The sequence below is a fragment of the Leucoraja erinacea genome, chromosome 1 (assembly GCF_028641065.1).
Source record: "Leucoraja erinacea ecotype New England chromosome 1, Leri_hhj_1, whole genome shotgun sequence".
Taxonomy (NCBI): domain Eukaryota; kingdom Metazoa; phylum Chordata; class Chondrichthyes; order Rajiformes; family Rajidae; genus Leucoraja; species Leucoraja erinaceus.
Genome location: NC_073377.1, coordinates 36,092,511 through 36,114,820, shown reverse-complemented (window position 1 = coordinate 36,114,820; position 22,310 = coordinate 36,092,511). Strand labels below are relative to the sequence as shown.

Sequence of the window (22,310 nt, the reverse complement as noted above, 5' to 3'; positions counted from 1 at the left end):
CTGAATGTGGATGATCAGCCATGATCACAGTGAATGAAGGCGCTGCCTCCTGCACCTATTGTCTATAAACTCAACAGATATCCTTAAACTGGGAAATTGAGGACATGTTAGTGGACAGATGTTCATGTTCACGTTCATGTTCACAATTCCACGTGCAAGATAGCGGGGAGTCACAAACATCCTGAAAGAAGATATTTGGCAATCTCTTGAATGTGCTCCAACATTGTTGGTGTCCAACAACTTTGTGCAGTTCATCAGCAGTTCCATGGGAAACTTGACCACTGAAGCTACACTAGGGTTATAAGGTCATAAGTGATAGGAGTAGAATTAGGCCATCCGGCCCATCAAGTCTACTCCGCCATTCACCTATCGCTGATCCATCTAAAGCCATTGTCCTGTCAAGGCAGGAGATGGCATCAAAGACTCCACACAACCCAGAGAGGAACAGCTGCAAAGGAATCAGAAAGCTGGTGATCCGCATCCCATGTTCCTATCCCACTTCCACCTGTCCTCCCAGATTCTCTCCCTCTTCGTTAACCATTTCCATCTCTCTCCCTCCCCCTCTTGCCCATCATTTCCACTTCCCAAATCCACCTACATTACCAGCTCCTGTCTCACCCCTCCCTTGCACTTATATATTGCCCATCCTTCCTCTGCCCCTTCCCCACCTCAGTCATGGTGCAGGATCTCAACCTGGCATGTCAACCATCCCTTTTATCTCCACACATGTTGCTTGACCTACTGAATCCTCCCTCCTGTTTTCTTGCAAACAGGAAACTCAAGTGAATTTTTTCTTCAAATATTTAGGTTTACTAAAAATGAATTTTAATAGTACAAGAGTTTTCCTATGTATTTTTAAATACAAATTTTCACAATATTGGTTCTGATTAATGTTAAAAAGTTTATGTTTATGAATAGCAAAAACATTTAAACAGACACATTGCTTGACAATAAGTGAATTCGGTATTTCAACTGCGCATGCCCAGGTTATAGGTCATTCGCGATAAACATTCTCACCAGCTGAGCTGCTGCGTGTATACAGACCTGCGTTTCATCCGTATTTTCCAGTTTTTCTTCTTCGAGGTAAGAAAATACTGCTTTCAAAACTATTAACGAGGTGTATATATGGTTCATTTGTACAAAAGTACAATGATTTCGTTGGTTTTATTGCTTTATGCTTCAGTGCGTATAACTGTTATACCAGTGTCTCAAACTAACTGCTATGTTCCGTAGACTAAATATTGCTTTAAGCAATATTATGTCTACTGAACATAGCAGTTAGGTTGAGACACTGGTATAACAGTTATACGCTCATTGCAGTTATTAATGTGCCTGGTAAGAACTTTGGCAAACAAACTTTTACAGTTTTCTGTGATATATTTGGATTTGTTCATTCCTTGCAGGTCAGGCACGTGCCATCAGGGTAGGCAAGGAAGGCACTGCCTACCCGGACTAAAATTATAATATGGTAATTATTAAACATAAATAGTAAAGGCACAGGAGAATTATGCCTACATAAGAGATCGATCTCTTAGGTAGGCATAATTCTCCGTGCCTTTCAACCGCAGTACTTGTCGTCGACGCTGTTTCAAGGCTTCACGACAAGGGGAGCTGAAGGCAGCTGAAATTCTGCCTTTGCACCATGGACTGTGTACTGCCCATGCGCAGCGCAAGTTTCTTGGCGGGTTTTTCAAACATGGATTGTCATTATCTTAAGAGTATCTTAAGAAACAAAGAGAGAAGAATGAAGTTAGTGTGCAAATAAATTGGTAAGTAAATTTCTTTGAGCTAGTAAGGCACGAAAATTTAAATGCATCTTGGAGGCCGATGGTTACGTTGTTAGCCAAGAAAGATAGACTTGGCTATCCCTCAGTACAGCAACATCAAGAACGATGTTGTTGTACTGAGGGATAGCCAAGTTTATCCCTCATTGCTGGCAGCTGATGGGAAGCAGGGGGGGGAGAAAGAAGAGTTCCTTTCACAGCATGGGGAGAGACTGGCCAGGAGCAAAGTTACGGAGAGGGCAGGAGCGTTGAGAAGGAGGGGGTCGGGGATCATGCCAGCAACCAGCTCGGTTCCGTGGGCGATGGATAACAGAACAACGGGCAATGGAGCTTACCCGTGTCAGCGCGAGTAACCTCAATTGAGTTGGTCCCTTCACTGTCCGGTCTACATTTAAAGTGAATGCCCTGCAGTGTCGCCCAGCGCAGCAATTGAGGCCATGTCCTGCTCCCGGCGGCAGTCGGAATCTAAGGATTTGCGGGAAGCAGCTGATATGAGTGAGGCCGGCGAGCAGCAGGAGAGGTGTTCCGATGGAGAGCACTGCCAGAGGTGAGCGAGCCGGCAGAAAGTGCTGAGGTCCCAGCGGCCGCTCACAGCCACCCGAGCTACTCCCCCCCCCCCCCGGCCACAATGCAGTGGCTCCGCTCCCAGAGCTCCGTGGCAGTGGTGAGTGAGTGGGTTACTGGCATGATCCCTGACCCCCTCCTTCTCAACACTCCTGCCCTCCCCGCAACTTTACCCCTGGCCAGACTCCCCACACACTGTGAAAGGAACTCTCCCTCCAATTGGTCCCTTGAACAAGTATTGTCATTCAACAAGATCACAACTGATTCAACTTGTCCCAGTGTGATCCCATTTTTCCCAACATCTCTCCACCTGCCGTCACCCTCTACCCCCCACCCATTCAGTAATTCAGAATGAAGGAGACTTTGAAGCTGTGGGCAAATTGAATTGTTACTTTCTTTATTTTTAATTTTTGAGCGTGAGAAATTCTGTCCCGCCAGTCTTCATTCAAAATGTAGCAACTCAAAATGGGGGTGCGTCTTCATTGCCGGGAAACGCTGTACTTTATTAAGGGATATGGCTTTTGAAGACTTTATAACAGTCGACTGATGGCTTACGAAGAGGAGAATAATCTGCACATGCGTGTTTAAGGTTTTTTTTTAAAGCGGACTGACTGCCTACCCTGAGTAATCAACGTGCCTGTTGCAGGTATAGTAATGTGACTTTATCAATGGCAGTATGTAGTACATCAGCAGTAAGTGCGGTGATCATTCAGGTTGCTTTCAGCTGAAAATAAACAAACTGTTCAGTCTCTCGCTCTCGCTACTGCAGTTGCAGTGTCAACCCTTGTGGGTCCATCATTTACATGCTGCTGGAAATTAAATCTCACGCCACACTCCTCCACTCTCTCCCTCACACTCCTCACGAACAGCCACCCGCTACAATGGGTGGAATGGTCCTTTCTATCGTTAATCCCGCCCGCAGTCTCTGATGGGGCCGGTTTCACAGACTTAACCGTGACCCGACGCGTTTAACCAGGGCTCTGGGAACTCGGCATCTGATGGGTTCCAGAGGGAAGGCAGAGAAAACTTAGAATCTGACAGCAGATTGGCTCCGTTAATGGATTCATTCCACAGTGAGTTAAGATCGGAAAGAACACGCCGGTAGATCTGCGGCCACTGGTTCAGGAGATCGATCCAATTATTGACCAACAGGCAGTGGAATCCGTCTGTGACAGACTTCACAGTGAGATGAGTCCACAGGAGCGGGTACACACTCTGATCTATTACTCACGCACAGTAAACTACACAATGTAAAACCATCCCAGTGAAAACAGTCCCAGAAAGCTGCCTTGCCCGAGCACAGGGAGAACTCTGGGCAGTCACACTGAAGGCAAGAACAACATTCTAGTCACTAAAATAATACGCTTGCAGGCCGGATGATTTCGGGTTACTTTGCCGACCCCTGCCTTAACGGTACATTCACACGGCCTTAGATAAAGCATCAGCCCACATCACACCGATACAGTCACTGCCTGCCCCAGATTAAATATATTTTTACACATAAATTATGAATAAAGATAAGAAAATGTTTCAAACACAAGTAATATTTTCTTATTCCAGTAGCAAACACATTAAGGATTACATGAAACATAAAATAAGGATTCTTCGAGCCTAACTTTTATGAATATTACAGTATTCCGTACCTTTCTCTCATATTAATCCCCTTAGACAAGGGCTGAACTCCCTCTTAAGAATAGCCAATGAAGTGGCCTCAACTGTGTAAGTTCCAGAGCGCGCCACTCTCTGTGTGAAAAAAAGTCAGCGCGGTTTTAAAGGAACCCCTTGTCCATGAAACTAATAAATTCTTTAACTTTTTGAATATTACATAATTGCAGATTAATGAACTGAACTAGAACTGGGACTGTGTAAGTAGCATGTGAACAGCAGAACAAGAAAGGAAGCTATGGAGTTGACAGAATTCTAGATCAATTCATTGATAGAATAGTTAACAATTTATACACAGTTAATACAGAGCTTTGTTCGCATTTTCTTTATCACGAGTGACCTTTGACAAATCCCATGATACCTTGCGTTTTTGGAATATCGAACTTACTTATATGAACAGCAAAGCTTGAAGATGTGGGCTAGCTAAACAACAAGGTTTTCTTCTGCATTATTGTTAACTAAATAGACAATAGACAATAGGTGCAGGAGTAGGCCATTCAGCCCTTCGACCAGCACCGCCATTCACTGTGATCATGGCTGATCATCCACAATCAGTACCCTGTTCCTGCCTTCTCCCCATATCCCTTGACTCCACTATCTTTAAGACCTCTATATAACTCTCTTTTGAAAGCATCCAGATAATCGCCCTCCACTGCCTTCAGGGCAGGGAATTCCACAGATATTTCCTTCAGACCATAGAGCCTTGTTAATTGGGTTGCATCTTTGATACAGAAGTTGCTACTTGAAGTTCTACTTCAAGTACAAATGTGGCAGAGAGGCAAATAGCTTGCCACCTTCAAAAAATAATTCTTAAAAATTAGATCAAAAGAATGAAGTCACCATTTCCTAGGAATAAAAGGCATGGCAAGGGAAAATATAGCAGGAGAATCTGAACTGACAGATTTACACCAACAAGGAGGAAGGCAGCTTGGATCTCCTTGAATTAAAGAAATAATTTCACAATATTGCATATTTTAATGCAAGGAACAATCATTTGCCCACCTCCATGGTCTCATTGATCAGCCTTTCAATATTTTAGCACTTAGATATCTGTACTCTCATTCTCATCTCTTGATCAATCCCAAATTTCAATGCTCTTCATTAAGCAGCCAAGTCTTCATGTGCTAAGTTCCTGAAGCTCTGGAATTCCCTCCCTAAAACCCTTGTCTTTCTCTCGTCACTCCTTAAACCCTTATTTTGACCAAGCTTTTGCTAATCTGCTGCAATGCTTTCTAATGTGATTTGTTGTCAATGTTGCTTTGATAATGCTACTGTGATGCACCTAGAGAAGATTTTGTTGATTCAAGTTGTTATGCAAATACAATTGTGTTGTGTTAAAGTGACATTGTTCACAACATTAGCTTCTGGATGAGAAATCATGCAAGAACCACAGACCTCCCGGAGGAATGCGGTGAAGCCAGGGTCGCGAGGCCTGGCTGGGCCGAAGGAACCTCAGCGGCGGCTACAGGAGCCTTGGAGGCAGCACAAGCCTCGGCGGCAGTGGGGTCTTGCGATCAACCCACGATCAGCGGTCGATGAGCGTAAAGGGGAAGACAATGGGGACCTGGCGTGGGGGGGCTGCCGTGAATAACAATGGAGGACCCAGCGTGGGGGGATCGCAGTGAGGGACGGTGGGAGAACAAAGGGGAACCCAGTGTGGTGGAGCGGGGGGGGCACTACTTTTAGAATCCTCTGCCCAGGGGATAAGCCTGCGCTTGTTTGTTTGTTCGTTCTGGTTAAGGCACTTTACACACAGCAGCCAGCCAACAGTCGCTTAACTCTTTCTTTCTGTTTTCACTATTAATTTCAAGTTTTTGTGTACCTTGTTATGTGTTGTTGCTGTTGGCAGACCAATTTCCCTCCAGGGATGAATAATGTTTTATCGTATCGTATCAAATTTATGGTGTAACATTTCAACATATTAACCCAAACTCCATTTGTCAAGCTATAACATTTTGGACTGCAGTTTACTTCAAACGATAATACTCCATTGGCAGATTCAAATGTATAATTTTAAATGAGAAATATTTGAAAATATATTTTTCTATAATTTTCCTCACATTTTCTTTTTGAAATCTAACCAGTTTAGGTATCAATGATAACGATTAATGCAGCAATTAATTACATTGAGATACACAATTGTACAATTTGCACATTTAGTCTAACATGTAGCTTTTCCATTAAGAATTCACATGTGGAAATGTTTAATAAATTGAATAAATATTCTTTTTTGCAGGAATCAGTAAAGGTAAGAAGAACCAATATTAATTTCATCTGCACGTTTGATAATTTCTTCTGGAAACTAATGGCTGTTAACACCAAGGAGTGTTTTGTTTAGTCCTTTAATTTGCACTGTATATGTAGATTATACTTTCATCAATACCATCTTCATATAACACTAATTTTCACACAAAAATTGCAACAGCAAAAAGAACTAAAAATAGCATGTAAAATGTACCATATTGTAAATGTATTTCCTGCAGCTTAGCTGCACACAGGAACTAGGATTCCTCAACTGGAAGCATTTTTGTATTGTGCAAATTGACCTTGTGTAAGGAACAATTTCAAATGTAGAATATACCAGACCAAACTATGGCAATTCAATTCCAATGTTCAATATAAATGTGTTTACAATTACAGAGGAATTAACTTGTGACCATTCTAGATAACAAAAGTTTGTGGGTTTGCAAACAATTTTAACCTTGATATAATTGTACTGGATAGATAAACAGCATGCCTACTATAGAACGTAGCTTCCTAGAAGATCCTAACAGGAAACACTGTTCATTTAAGAGCAAGTGCAACCGTGCTGAATGACAGATCACTGCTAAAAACAAGAAATAAGACTTCCTGACAGATGTCCCCCCAAATGACAAAGCACTCGTATCAATAGTAAACAGCATTATTGCCAAAGATAAAAACTAAACGCCATTTCCTACCAGAGAAAAGGATATCAGTAATGTACAAGTTTTGGAAACGTCATTTCTAAACTTTGCAAATCCAACTAATCACAAATGATATCTGCATATTTAACCAACGTTTTGCCTCTCCAGATTAAATCAAAGATATTGTATTGTTCTGACAGGCAGCAAACCTTGTAATAATATCAAAGCTATAAATTATCTCAACCCTTCTATCATTTTTGTCAGGAGAATACTCAACTACGTAAAATAATTCTTGTGGATATTCTATTAATGTCACTGACTGTAATGTCAAATTATTGAGAGATACAAATGAATAAATGAAGAGCTTGCGCCAGACTGATATATCCATCAGAAAAGGTCATTAACAGAAACTGTTCATTCCAACCAACCTACACACACCAGAACTTGTGCTTCACCCACATCTCCTGAATTATGGTATTTTTCTCCCAGTCAGTTTCTGTTTGCTTCTCCATGCCCCAGTGACACTGAAGGAACAGAAATAAATTCTCAAGTTGTGTAGAAATGTGACCTACAGATGGAGGTTTTCCCAAGCAAACTGGTGTCCCTTGCTCCACATATGAAAGATATTATAGGAATGGGAGATGGCACCAAAACAGACTGAACAAAATGCTGAAGGGCTTCTTGTAGAGGGTACACACTGCACCAACAGTGGAAGAAGTGAATTGTTGGGTGCTGGAAGGAGTACAATAAGCTGTCTTGTCCTTGATGACATCAAACTTATCTTCCTGTTTGAATGCATTCCAAGCTTTGTTGCTTAGGGAAATAGATTGCTTCACCAGCAGCGGATACAAATGAAATTGAACACCCTGCAATCGATCAGTGAATAAGTATCTTTACATTTGACTTTTGATGATGGAAGGTCACTGCAACAATCACAAACGACTGGACCTGGAATACTTTCATGAGGAACTTTTGTGGTGATGCTTGGGTGTGAGATGAGTAGCCTCAAATTACCGCAACCGTCATTAGTTCTGTGTATGCCTTTTGCCAGGAGTCTGTTATCCTGCGGTTCCACTAACTACAACATTATTAAGGTTCCACATTCCCACACTTGGACTTGTTGCTCGTATATGAAGGTTTGGTAGTTTTGCTCAACCCCAGATGCATTGCATGCTTGGCACAACAAAATTCTAAAGATTTTGAATAGGTTACTTTATCCAAATCATGAGATTGTACAACAAGGATGAATTGGCCGAGTCCCCAGAGACATCCTCAATTCTGAAAACATCCTTAAAATCCTTTTTTGTACCCTTAAAAGTGAATCTGTATGATTGTATCGTAGGACAACCGGAACTTAAAGGCACTTGTGCAGAGGAAATCTCAAATATGAAAAATCTAATGCTATAAATACTCCAAAGGATCAGAAACTAAAAGGTCATGGTGCAGGAGGTAACATATTGGTGTGTACACACTAGGAAGACTGGACAGTGGACAGTTAACTGGACGAGGAAAGTAGGTATAAACATGTCTTTGTGTAGGAACGATGTGCAAATGCTGATTGACACAGAAGATAGGCACAAAATGCTGGAGTAACTCAGCAGGTCAGGCAGTCTTTCTGGAGAAAAGGAATAAATGGCATTTTCGTTGAGACCATTCTTCAGACTGAGATCGCAACCTTTTTCTGGTTAGCAGGATGCAAAGAACAGTGTGCTACAGCGATCAGAGCAGGGGCCTCTTTTTTTCCCCCAAACTATTTATTTAAAAAATACATTTAACTAAAGCTCTGGAAGTATGGCTGATAAATTCGCTAGTGAGAAAAAAATAGGGAAGAAAGGAAATGAGGGCACAAAGGGATACAGATAGGTTAAGTGAATGGGGATGGTCTGGCAAATGGAATACAACGTGCAAAGATGTGAAATTAACCACAATCAGGAAAGTTTTTTTTTTTTAAATATAATTACAGTGTGATTCCATCATCCTCTAAGACCCAGAAGGTTGTCGGTGCACAATTCACAAAAGGTTTATATGCAAATACAGCAGGATGTTATGTTGCCAGGACTAGAGGACCTGAGCATAGAGTGAGGTTGAGCAGGCTAGGACTTTCTTCCTTGGAGCATAGGACGTTGAGGAATGATCTTATAGACATGTATTAAATCATAAGGGGACAAATAAGGTGAATGCACAGAAACATTTTTCCCCGGAAGGAGAATCAAGAACTAGAAAGAATAAGCTGATGACTAGAGAGAAATCTAATTGGAACACAAGGGCTGATTTTTTTTCCACAGAAGGTGGTGGATATAATAAAAACCATTTAAAAAATATTTGGATGGGTAGGTGGATAAACAAAAGTTTAGAGGAATATGGACAAATGCTAGCAAATGGGACTAGCTTAGAAGGGGCATCGTGGTTGGCATGGACCAGTTGGGTCAAAGAGTCCGTTTCTAAAATATCTCAAACAGGAAGTTTAATTTTCTGGACGTAAACAATATTTACTGAACTATTTCACAATGATGTTTTAGAGTAATTAATATTCTTACAAATCACCTGAATCACCATAATCCAACCAGTTAAATTCCAAGAAATTTGCCAAACTGCATAAACTATTTTTATTGCCAAGTGTGGGTAACAGTAAGGGTGGCATCTTAACTTCATCACCAACACCAAATAGGCTAAAAACAGCACAAAAACACATGAGCGCTTTAATACTTTAAAGGACCTAAGGAAGTGACAAAATGTACAGCCAATAACACAAAAGTAAAATACTGCAGTCTGGAAATACTCCTAAGCTTCTGCAGTGAGAGCAAAAACAGACTTAATGTTTCAGATCAATGATCTTTCAGAAATATTAACTTGCACACACAGATGCAGCGCATTGATCGAGGATCTTAAGGATTTGACAACAGGTTAAAATCAGACAGATAAAATGGAATAAAAATGTTGGCCAAAATAGACAATCATCAACTGATGGGGATATGAAAGAAATGGAATACTTACTGCCAACACGTGGTCAACGGGGTGGAACATACAACTGACAGTAAAGGGGAAGTGACCCAGTGTCCACTACCAATAGCAGTTTACTTCCTCCGTCCTTCGAGGGGATGGTTGTGAAAGATGATAGTCGCGGTTCAGTGGTAAACTCAAGACACTCAGAAGGTCTTAAGATTAATCGAGCCAAACAGATCACCTGCTGCATTACCACATGACTCCTTACGTTTCCTACTTGCAACATTGAGTACATCTAAAACGCTTGCAGTTCTGATCTTTGTTGTAAGCAACAGCAATCACATGAAGATCGTTACTTTAATTAAACTATGTGCAATAATGTGTAGTAATTTGTTTTTTCTTTTTGCTAGGCATTCTGGACCCTACTGAACCAAGCATATACTTCGGCTGTGTAGGAATGAACTGCAGATAGACAAAATGCTGGAATATCTCAGCGAGTCGGGCAGCATCTCTGGAGAAAAGGAATAGGTAACGTTTGGGTCGAACCCCTTCTTCAGACATTGGTTGGTAAACCATGCGAAATTCCCAGTACAAATACTGTATGCATGTGTCATGGATATTAATCTTTGTCAGTCTTTAGCAGCAGTATATTTTTTATCCAATTTTATCTTAAAATTGTAGGTACTGCAGACTTAAAAAAAATAATCTGATCAACGCACGTCCAGAAACTTACGATCCGTGTTCAGAAAAAATCGTGAATATGCAAGTATACGAATTTCAATGTATTCAGACAGGGGACCTTCAAACTGTATCACGTTAAAAATCAACATTTTCGTTCTAGCAGTAGGGACCAAAGATGTGGCTCTATTTTCCTGAAGAGTGGAATAGGAAAATAAATGTAATATTTAAGAGGAAGTGGTAATTGAAACAGATACTTTGAGAAGGTCAGTTTATCTCCCAGATGGAACCTTTGGGCTACATTTAAGTGAACATTTGAAATTCTCCAATTTCAAGTAACAAACCTACAAAAATAAAACTTTGTTCCATTTCCCTTCCATGTTGATTCTGGATTCACACACATTTCTCCTCTACCTATATTCCTTCCTCTGGCTTGACAATTCACAACTCTTCAATCCTTATCTTTGTCTTTCCATCTCTGGCCTTTGTCAACCTGCCTAGTATCTGAATTGAATCGAATTCCATTCTGACCTTTGTCTGACCGTGACTGCAGTACAATATGATACAATAATACTCGGATTGTACTTCGTGAGAACTTCAGAAGATTGAGGGGTCTCTCCCTCTGCGCTGATCTTATTGAAAACTTCCCGCAGCACCAAATTCTTAAGGGCCCGGGGTGGTCGAAGCTGCCGCACCTAGGCTAGATGCCGCCGGCCCGCGGCTGAACCCAGGAACACCGATTGTTCCCCTCACGTGAGTGTTGATGATAGACTCGGATTTTATTCGTTAGAACTTAGAAGATTGAGGGGGGATCTTATTGAAACTTACAAAATTCTTAAGGGGTTAGACAGGCTAGATGCAGGAAGATTGTTCCCGATGTTGGGGAAGTCCAGAACAAGGGGTCACAGTTTAAGGATAAGGGGAAAGGTGTTAGGGAGTTAGATGTGGCCCTTGTGGAAAAAGGGATCAGGGGGCATGGAGAGAAGGCAGGTACGGGATACTGAGTTGGATGATCAGCCATGATCATATTGAATGGCGGTGAAGGCTCAAAGGGCCGAGTGGCCTACTCATGCACCTATTTTGTATGTTTCTATGTTTCAAACCCCGCCCCCCTCACCTGTATCACCTATCACTCACCAGGCTTTGACCCGCTTTCTTCTGATTTTCTCCCCCACCACAATCACTGAAGGAGGGTACCAACTCAATACATCACCTATCTATGTTCTCCAGAGAAACGGCCTGACCCACTGAGTTACTGCATTTGCAGTTCCTCGTATGTCCACATTGAAGTTTGATTTTATTTTCCTCATCAATCATCTCCACTACAGCTGGCAAAAGCAAGGTCAGCAAATTCACCTCAAAATAAGAACGGGTTGGAAAATAGACCCTTGGCTAATGAAAATGTCAAGATCACATGGTCGGGAAGGAGTAACAGATCATGCATATAAAATAGATGAATAGGCCAGGGAAAAGCCATAACGCAGCTGAAACCAATAGTTGTAACTGGAATCCATAGCAACATTTCATACTTGAAGGAAGGGAGTGGAATTAGAAGAGACATTGTTCAAAGCGAAAACAAGCATGTGAAGGTAGTTGAACCACTACTCACATTAGTACAATGATGCCAATCCCGATTTCGTGGCCAGTAGGAAGTGAGACAAGGGAGTAGAAAAGGGAAATGATACTTTAAACATAATACCCATATAATTAGAACACAGAAGAGTACATACAGCACTGGAACAGATCCTGTGGTCCACAGCATTTGTAACAACCATGATGGCAATTTAAATGCATATCTGTCTACACTTGAACTATACCCTTCCATTTCTTGCCCATTCACGGGTCTATCTAAATGCCTCCTAAGCAATGCTATTGTATCCAAGGGGAGTGTATCTTTGACCTCTTCCCACAGCAGTGAAGTCCGGTAAAGCAGTGGCAGGGGAGAGATGTCAGACCTGTTCGTCAAACCCGGGAACCAGGACCGCGGCTGAAATGACCCTCCCCGGTTGTCGTACGGTTTACAGACTTGAGCACAGATTGGTCAAAGGAAACCGCTCCTCACAAAGAGAGTGACAGCACCTCAGCTGGAAGTTTGTGGAGCGGCTGGAATTCCTCCTGCATTAACACCCCCTGGCAGTTCCATAGCCAGACAGAGTAGGTTGGCACCTCCACCCAAAATTCCCAGCGCGTCTCTCCCCTGCAAACCTGCACTCAGCTCTGCGGGCGCTGATGATTGTGACATCAAGGTGGAGGAAGTTTTAGCTCCACTGAATAAAATGCTGGAGGCTTGCAGGACGTCAGTGAAGAAACAAGTTTGTGATGATATTGGCAGACGTCAAACAATGCTGCAAGACAACTGGCAGAACGGGAAGCTGTCTGTATCAGTGCAAAGGAGGATGCAGCAGCTTGCACAAGCAATGGCGAGCTGCCGGTGGGATGCTGTCGATGACCTCCACACATCTCTGATGGTTGACCACGTGGTGAGGTGGGACAGGGGATGGTGGGAGTGAAACGGCTCATTGCTGAAACCAAAAATCTGCCACACGACCTGACTGCTGGTGCTGAATCAGCCCCAGAGCTGAATCAGGGAACTGAGATGTTGAACAGTGATATGGGGAACAGGAGATCAGTGCAAGATCGAAAGGCCAAATGGCCTCCTCCTGCACCTATTTTCCATGTTTCCATGAAGTCCACACACATAACACAGCTTCAAAAAAATGTGGCCAATAAAACTTCTAATCCTTTCCCCTCTCACCTTAAAGTTATGTCTTCAAGTCTTTGACATTTTCACCATGAGAAAAAATTCTGACCACCCAACCTATCCTCTCATAGTTTTATGCACCTGCTAAGTCTCCCCTCAACCTCCAGAGAAAATAATCCAAGTTTGTCCAATTTTGCCGTATCTAGGCAACATCCTTGTGTGTAAAAAAACCCAAAATGCTGGAGTAACTCAGTAGCCAGGGTTTCAACCAAATACTGCACCTATCACGTACTCCAGAGATGCTGTTTGACTTCATGAGTTACTCCACCACTTTTTATGTTGGTAAACTAGCACATGCAGTTCCTAGTGTGTTAACATACTTGTGAAACTCTTGAATCCACGTCAAAGCCTCCACATCATTCGACAATACAGCGACTGGAATTGCACACAAGACTCCAAATGTGGCTTAAGAGGAGTTTTATAAAGCAGCAAACGACTTAATGACTCTTATACTCAACACCAAAACACATGCATAGCAGTTCATGGCAAACGAGTGCACGGAGGATTGAGGCAGAGATAGACTGCTGCAAGGAATTCAGCACTCAAACCATGTTAGCCAAAGAAAATGGAAAATCTGGAACCCCAGAAATAATCATCATGATCAACAATCCAGGCACACCGCTCCCTCCTGGGAGAACAAAACTGTCTAGCTTTGCAACAGATCCTGCAAATCCCATATCAGCCTAAATCTCACGGTAAAGTATTCTTTGAGAGACAATCATTCTCAATCATGAGTTTCCAATGAAAGTGTCAAAATGGTACCTTGCATGGTCTCGGACACCTCCCTTCCAATGAGCCTAAATGCACATCATGAAAGAAACCTGCAACTTGCCAATGCCTTTGTGATAAGTGCCAATTTTCCTAGTCCAATGCAAATAGGTTCCTTCATCTCAATGTTACTCCCCAGTACATCTTTTGAGCACTGCAAATAAGAAAGATCAAACCAAATGTATATTTGTTGAGTTCACTCATTCTAATGGGCTGGCCTTAAGTTTTTTTTGTTCAAGATACCAGCAAACGCAGTCCCTTGTGTCTACTCTTGTGTTAAGCAAGCTGCAAATGACTTCAACAACTCCGGGAGAGGGTGGTTTACAATATATTAAAATAATGGTTGATGATCCGTGCTGGAAACACTCATGCACATCAACAGATACAATATAAGAAGGTGAAATGCACATTGAAGACCAATTTATTTTTTCCCAGTTTACTGGTAGCGCAGATATATTTGACTGATCAGATTTAACACATGCAGGGTTGCAAGGAAATCAAAACAAATTTAACTGGAAAGATTGTGACCCTAGAAAGTTAAATAAACAAAACATTTGGCCATTCGAAACAGATGGGACCATCTCTCTCTCTCTCGGTTAATTATTTCTGTGCCTTACAAAAGGTTCACAAATGGAGTGACACAAGTATCGCCTTAAGTAGTGCTTCTAGATATGGTCAGTGCTAAACTTCCCATTTCTAAATCAGATTGTGAAACAGGAAGAAATGACACATTGCAATTCCAATAAATATATGGAAGTTCTAAAAACTGCGAATTTCTCTTCTGTATTAGCCAATCACCAAAAACAAGTTTTATCTTTTGCTTTCCCAATGCTTACATAGAAACATAGAAACATAGAAATTAGGTGCAGGAGTAGGCCATTCGGCCCCCTTCGAGCCTGCACCGCCATTCAATATGATCATGGCTGATCATCCAACTCAGTATCCCGTACCTGCCTTCTCTCCATACCCCCTGATCCCCTTAGCCACAAGGGCCACATCTAACTCCCTCTTAAATATAGCTTGGCCTCAACTACCCTCTGCAGAGAGTTCCAGAGATTCACCACTTTGTGTGAAAAACATTTCTACTTTTGCCTTTGCTCTTTTAGGAAAATCCCTACAGTGGAATGCTCGGAGTTACACTCTTAGTTTAATGTGGTTTCAAGCCAACCAGTGATCCCCACACACTAGCACTATCCGACACACGGGTGACAATTTGCAATCATTGTTGAAGACAATTAACCAACGTCTTTGTAGGAGGAAACCGGAGCATCCAGGGAAACCCCACATGGTCACGGGAAGAACGTACAAGCTCCAGACAGATAGGAACCATGGCTAGGATCCACCCCAGGTCTCTGGTGCCGAGGCATCAACTCTACTGCTGCACCACCGTGCCACCATGTGCTTCAACTGGTATTTTGTTCTTGAATAAACTCAAACATTTTCTTGTTTTCATATTCTGCCTGGTGCATAGAATTAAAAAAAATCCCACAGTACTTTTGCATGTTACATTTGTAACTATCACTGGCCTGAAGATTATTACAATTAAGGTGTAATGCTCACGGATGGTCATGCATCTGTGATGGTGGAAATGAAAACTTAATGGTTCAAGTGCAAGTGACGTCCAAGAACCCTAAACATTAATATTCTTCTACAATTCTAACTCAAAAGGAGTTCAAAATCTGTAAATAAACGGGAGATAACTACTGTAATGTTTTCATACAAAATGCTTGGGAATTTTTAATTATGATTAGATCACTAGTTTTCTGTTCTGGGTACCTCGTACATAGAGTTTCTATACATAGGGTGGATACATATGCTGCAGGACTAGTAAGCAAAAAACAAAAATAATACTAAGAACTACCATCAGTGTTGCCATTATTACAAGAACAGCATCATAAAACGGCATTATAATATCAGATGGTCATTGAAGTTATAGGCATACATGTTCGGTGCCCTCCATAATGTTTGGGACAAAGACCCATCATTTATTTATTTTGCCTCTCTACTCCACAATTTGAGATTTGAATTTTTTTTAAAAATCGCATGTGGTTAAAGTGCACATTGTTAGATTTTATTAACGGCCATTTTTATACATTTTGTTTTCACCTTGTAGAAATTATAGCCGTGTTTATATAGTCCCTCACAAGCTGGCTCCATTTCAGGCAAGCTTGTTTAATGGCAAATTGTGCTTTGAACCACACGTCCTCGGCAGCATCAAGTTTACTTGCATCCACCTCCATAACAGATGACTCGCCCACTGCATTGTGTCAACCACTATGGAAACTTCAGTCGAGAACCTCGATTACTGCTGGACTGTTCTGCTCAATTCCCAGCCAGCTTTTTTTTACTCAATCCTTCAAAACATATATTCAGAATTACAACCCAATTTGGTAATCCCTTACCTCATCACTCCTATTGTGACCTACAACAAATCCTGGTTAAGTCATGCATCAATTTTTTAATTCTCAACTTTGTTTTCAAGTCTCTCCATGGTCTCACCAGTCATCTTCTGGCACCTCTAGTCCTCTTCCTTAATCAATTCTGATCTATTGGTCATCATTAAATGTAATTTGTCCACATTCATCAATACCAAACCCTACAGGTTCTGAAATAAAAACACAAAATGCTGGAGTCACTCTGCAGGTCAAGCAGCATCTGTGGAAGAAGTGCTGTTTCAGGTCAGGATCCTTTTTTCCAGCCTTCTTCCTGAGATACTGGCCTGCTGTAACACCAACACTTCGTTTTTTAAAATATATAAACGAGCATCTGCAATTTCCAAATATCCCCATCATTTTCCCCCCAAGATGCTTCTTAAAACCCAACTACTTGAAGAAGCTTTTGGACCACAATACCTTTCGTGGTTCAAAACAATTCCTTGCTTCATGTTACTCGTGGAGAAGGCAGCCAAAAATGTTTTTGCTATCTTAAACCAGCTGAGCAAATATTCCAGTTAAAATAGTGCAGCCTCATAAACATTATAGTAGTTGAACAGCAGTTGGCATTCATTCAACAGCAGTGTAAAGCTTTGCTGAGCATGAATACCAATCACAGGTTGTTGAACTTTATAGCATGCCATTTTCTGAAGCCAATTATACATCATGTTCTTTATTTCTGTAAACTGTAGATATTCAGTGAAACATGCCTTGAAATATTCCAAATATAAGATTTGTATTGAACTACTTGACAAACAGTAGTTATGTTTTCAAATAAAAGGAAATAACTTTATTGTAATTATGCAACCGTTACCGTAACCTGTAACTCAATATATTTCTAAAAATATCCCTTTACAACAGACCAGCATATCAGTTCATTCCCTGTTTAGGCCAGAAAGCAAATTAAACCCAATGTCATTGATAGGCCTGAAAGAACGTATAAGGATGCCATGTCCACTAGTGGTTTATATTTATATTGTGTCAAGTTAGATACACGCAGAACACCACAGCAGAATATTGTGGATGGCATAAGTACAAAAAAAACCACTGATTAAAAGTCAAACTGGAAATAATCCATCGAGTATGAATCAGCGTTAATAGATTGGCTCATCATTACATCATCAGATACACCTGCTCTGCCGGACAACCTATCTGCTCCCTCAATGCTGGACACCTCGCTGCATCTGCACTGCTGGTCAACCTCTTTGCTCCCTCACTGCTCGACACCTCGCTGCACCCGCTCTGCTGGCCAACCTCTCTGCTCCCTCACCGCTGGATATTCTCTCCACCTGCACCGCTGGACACCTCTCTGCACCCTCACCATCATGCTCAAATACTCAACTCTGCAGATGACTGGTTTCTTCAACAACCACATCCCATCCTGCATCCAGGTCATTGAACAGCTTGGACTTCTGCGTCGACCACGTTTCATCTACAGAGGCTCTCGTCGCAGGCTTGTTTGCTTCAACCACGGACATTCCATTCCATCCATCTGCTCACTACCACGCTCTGCCCCCCCTCACACCCCATCCCAGCTGACCGCACGCACTGCCAACCGGGACAACCTCAGATCTCTCCAGCCTGCCCCCATCCCTCCACCCTCTCATAATGCCAACTTTGCCCTCCTCAACACCAGGTCGCTCAACAACAAAGCCCTTGCCCTCCATGAACTAATCCTTGACAACACCCTGGACTTCCTTCTGCTCACTGAGACCTGGCAACAGCCCAATGTCTTCTTCTCCCTCAATCAAGCATCCCCACCTGGATTTAATTACATTTCCAAGCCCCGCCCCTCCCGCCATGGAGGTGGCCTCGCTGTTATTTTCAAACAGAATTTTCGTATCACTGAACTCACCCTCCCCCCAGTAGCATCATTTGAATTCCTCGCCTTCAAAGCCCTTTCCTCCGTGGCAGTCATCCTCATTTACCGGCCACCTAAACTAAACCCCTCCTTCCTATCTGACTTCACTGAACTCCTCAAACTTGCCTCATCCCTCTCCCCACTTCTGCTGCTACTTGGTGACTTAAATATTCATATGGACTCCCCCACCTGCAAGCTCGCATCTGAATTCGCCTTTTTACTTGAAAACTTCTCTCTCACTCAGCACGTCACCTTTCCCACCCATGACAAAGGTCACATCCTTGACCTGGTCTGCTCCACAAATCGACCGGTACTCGACCTCCATCCATGCCTCTTCCCCCTCTCTGATCATAAGCTTATACGGTTCACCATCCCTTCTCTGACACCTCGCCCCCACTTCCTCCGAGAAATCACCTTCCGTAATCTAAAATCCATTGATCCCCACCATCTCTCTGACCTCCTCTCCACCACTCTCCCCCTGGACTCAACCCCCATCTCACCTGATGATCTCACAAACCATCTCAACTCCACCTTGTCTACCTCCCTCAACACTCTGGCCCCCCTCAAAACAAGAACCGTAACTTCCAACTCATCTTCACCCTGGTACAGACCTGCACTTCGTAAACTGAAACAGACTGGTCGCCGACTTGAATGACTCACAAATAAATCATCTCTCTCAGTCCACCTTGAAGCTTACAAACTCCACCTCACTGACTACAAAGATGCCCAAAAGATGCTGCAAAATCTGCCTACCTCTCCTCCATATTCACCGATCCCTGCCTAAACCACAGAACCCTCTTCTCCACAGTGGGCAACCTCCTCAAGCCTCGAGCCAACACTCTCCCTACCTCTACTCCAGCTCTGCAACTCATTCCTCCACTTTTTCCCTGATAAAATCAGCACCATCTATCAATCTTTATCCCCTGTACCCGACTCCCCAGCATCTACTCCACCACCTACCAAGGCCCCTCCTTTCAACATCTCCACTGACCTCCTTACCCCTCCTCCACACTGCTTTCCTCTCCCAGTTTGACCTGGTCACCCCTATTGAAATCTCCAAACTCATCTGCTCTTCCAAATCCCACTACCTGCTCCCTCGACCCTCTCCCCACTCCCCTGTTGAAGTCCTGCCTTCCCGTTCTCTGCCCCTACCTCACTAATCTCTTCAACTCCTCATTGTCCCAAGGAATTGTCCCCTCCACTTTCAAAACTGCTGCTGTTACACCAATCTTAAAGAAACCTGGTCTTGATCCCTCCTCTCTCATTAACTATCGCCCAATCTCAAACCTCCCCTTTCTTTCAAAAACCCTGGAGCGTATCGTTGCGTCGCAACTTCATTCCCACCTCCTTGCGTATAACCTACTTGAACCCCTCCAATCTGGTTTTCGCCCCCTCCATAGCACAGAAACTGCTCAAAGTCCTCAACGACCTCCTCACCTCTGCTGAGGCTGGTTCCCTCAACATCCTCATCCTCCTCAACCTGAGCGTAGCCTTCGATACAGTGAACCATAACATCCTGCTCACCAGACTCAAAGACCTCGGCATTGAAGGCTCTGCACTCAGCTGGCTCCGTTCCTAGCTTTCCAACAGATCCCACTTCATCTCTCTCCACAACCACACCTCTGCTACAGCCACAGTCACTCAAGGCGTTCCCCAAGGCTCCGTACTCGGCCCCCTCCTCTTCATCATCTACATCCTCCCCCTTGGTCAGATACTCCGCTACTTCAACCTGGACTTCCACTGTTACGCTGATGACACCCAGATCTACCTCGGCACCAAATCCCCCCACAACCCCCCCCCCTCTCCCATATCAATTCCTGTTTGTCAGTTATAAAAACCTGGATGCAACATAATTTCCTCAAACTCAACAGCGATAAGACAGAATTCCTCCTCATAGGCTACAAACCCACACTCAGCAAAATCAATAACCCCACTCTCACCATCGACGGCACCACTGTCTCCCCATCTCCCCAGGCCCGCAACCTTGGCATGATCTTTGATTCCACCCTCTCCCTTGAGCCTCACATCCGCCATGTCATTAAAACCTCCTTCTTTCACCTCCGCAACATCGCCAAACTCAGACCCTCTCTCACACCGCCCTCTGCTGAAAGACATCCATGCCTTCATCTCCTCCCGACTGGACTATTGCAACTCACTTCTTCTTGGCATCAGCTCCACCTACATCAACCGACTCCAACTGGTCCAGAACGCAGCCGCCCGACTCATCACCCACACCAAATCCTGGCATCACATCACTCCAGTCCTCAAACAACTTCACTGGCTTCCCATCTCCCACCGGATCACCTACAAAATCCTGATCCTCACCTACAAAATCCTCCACCATCTGGCCCCCACATATCTCACTGACCTCCTCTCCCCCTACCAACACTCATGATCCCTCAGATCCACATCTGCCGGTCTCCTCTCCATCCACAAGTCCAACCTCCGCAGTTTAGGGGACAGAGCCTTCTCCAGGGCAGCTCCCAGGCTCTGGAACTCCCTTCCCCAACTGATCCGTAATTCTGTGTCTCTCACCATCTTCCAGTCCCGCCTCAAGACCCATCTCTTCACCACTGCCTATCCTTAGCCCCACGTCCCCCTCCCTTTTCATCTGTGCTTTAATTGCCTTATTATTGTGTTTTGTATTGAATTCTGTCTTTACTTTGTGTACTAGTCATGTCTCTACTATTTATTTCATTCCCCCTACATGTTTTTCCTCTACCTGCTAAATTTTTGTAAGGTGTCCTTGAGACTCTTGAAAGGCGCCCATAAATACAATTTATTATTATTATTATTATTAAATTCCATTAATGCAAAGTACTTATACCAAGAATCAAACTCTAACACTCCCCCTCCATAGTTGTGTGTGCTATTTGTTGCTTGCCTATCATTGACCCATAGAGAAACATAGAAACATAGAAATTAGGTGCAGGAGTAGGCCATTCGGCCCTTCGAGCCTGCACCGCCATTCAATATGATCATGGCTGAGAGACATACCACACAAACAGGAACTTTGGCCTATTGAGTCCATGACTACTATAAACCATCCATTTATATTAATTTGACATTAATCCCATTGAGAATGTTTTCTCCACATCATAGAATCAGGGGCACACGCAGAACAGAAACTAGCTTCTTTCAGCCCACCTTGTCCATGCTGACCATGATGCGCTTCTCATTTGCCTGCCTTAGGCTTGTATCGCCAAGATATAAGTGTACTGCTTACACCTAAACACCACTTCTGATACATTATAAGGGGGATTGTGGAAGAAAATAATCAAAAAAGGTCCATTAAAAAATGCAAATATTTAAGGCAATGATTGAAATTCGCAATTTTGTTCAACATACTTCAAAATTAATGAGAGATTCTCAACATTTGTGCCCATTCCCGGAAAAGAGTAGTACAAAGAGGAAGTAGAAACAGTGCTTCTGCTTTCTACACAAGTTTATCTTTGTTCCAATTACATGCCTAGTCTAAAATTAGCATATCAATTATTGGAAGCATTTTAAATAAATTGCAAATGTGTTTATCATTCCAATTTCAGAGACATTCATGAGGCATTCATGAGACATTCATGAGGCTTTTCTCAGACCATGGTCAGCATGGTCAATGGTCAATATGAGAGAGAGCGAGAGAGAGAGCGAGAGCTAGAGCGAGAGAGAGCGAGAGAGAGAGCGCGCCCTGAAATCTCCAATGTGCAGAGATGAAAGACAAAGGTACCATTCCTCAAGAGCCTTGAGCCTTGTTGTAACAGTGAGGCCATAGGCAATGAGAATAGGGAGCGAGTGAGATGGCAAGATGAAGTGGCTAATAACTTGAAGCTCAGGCTCACTCCCATGGACTGAGAGAAGATACTCCACAGAGCTACCATTGCCTACGTTTGGCTTCTCCAATGTAGATGAGGCCACATTGTGAGCAGTGAATGCAGATTGGAAGAAGTCCAAGTGAGATGCTGCATTTGCTGGAAA

At 43.0% G+C, this 22,310-nt stretch overlaps 1 protein-coding gene and 1 pseudogene across 1 annotated transcript in view; one reads left to right on the top strand and one right to left on the bottom strand.

Moving 5' to 3' along the window:
* Positions 1–22,310, bottom strand: part of LOC129695700 (talin-1-like) — a 232,274-nt gene that overhangs the window by 167,700 nt on the left and 42,264 nt on the right.
* Positions 11,312–14,880, top strand: LOC129695708 (steroid receptor RNA activator 1-like; annotated as a pseudogene).